Below are 1253 nucleotides of genomic sequence, written 5' to 3' on the forward strand. Positions count from 1 at the left end.
GTTTAACTGATAATTGTGATATTTGCTGTAACTGTTCTTTAAATGTGTTTGCCTTGTATTTGCTTGTGTTTGTGATTGTCTTTCTGTTTTGAGTACCTTGGTGGTGGACAGGTGATAATCTTGATTTGTTTTCAAATGGGCCGGAGGCCGGGTTGAGTTTATTTAGTCGGAGGCTGAACTTGTTTGATTTGGGCCATAGGCCGTGACTGGTTGGGTCAGTGGTAAGGGGTTAAAGTTAAATGAGACAGAAAGTAAATTTCAGGGTTAGAGATATATCGTTATTTGGGTACCTTAGAGAGTTTTACCAAATTTCTGGTTCAGTTTATTCCTTTAAATTTTATAATCTGAATGTCGACGTTCTAGGATTGCCTCTGGCTTTCCCGGGACCTTATTTATTATATATGTGGGTACCTTAACCATACTGAGAACACTTGGTTCTCATCCCATACAATATTGTTGTTTTTCAGATGCAGGTTGAGAAGCACCACTCTGTATTCTGGAGACTTTGATAAAACGAAGAACTCTTGGGACTCAGGGGCGTAGTTTTGTTTATATTTATATATGTATATGGATTCTCTACCTTGTATTTTATGTTTGTCCCTCTTAGAGGTTGACTTGGAGAAACAAATTGTCATTTTTTTTCCTGCTTTAGGTCATTTTGGGATTCTCTCATATATATGTATATATATACTTATATGCTCTGGCCGGTTTATCTTCACGAACCGAGTTAGAAGCTTTGTTAAATATATCTTTGCCGTTTTACTCCTATCTTACCCGGTTTATACTTATCGTCCATGTGAGAGTTACGACTTTTGTTTTAAACTTTTCTTCACTGGCTTCTAGTTAAAATTCTTTTCAACTATTATTATATGTATATATTTTTATTTTTTTAGAAGTCGTAATACTTTGCCACCTCAACTTTATGATTTAAGCATAAGACTCTGTGTGGTAGGGTACGGTGTTACACATTATTTAAAATTCGTGAATCTGAAGCCGAGCCCTCCCACCCAGATATCACATAGAAAAATTTTAAGTCAAATGTACACGCTGCTAATACATTCATTGTCTGGTAACTTTTTCATTCTCTATATTTTGACACATCTTCTTTTAAAACTTTAACAAGAATATGTGTTCTATCTATAGCACCGACACGATTAGAAAAATTTTAACAAAAATTAATAATATGACCATTTGAAAATACAAAAGGTATACATAAAAATAATAAATAAATTTTATTTTTAAAAAATTACCTT

This window comes from Arachis ipaensis, chromosome B03, assembly GCF_000816755.2.
Source record: "Arachis ipaensis cultivar K30076 chromosome B03, Araip1.1, whole genome shotgun sequence".
Lineage (NCBI taxonomy): Eukaryota > Viridiplantae > Streptophyta > Magnoliopsida > Fabales > Fabaceae > Arachis > Arachis ipaensis.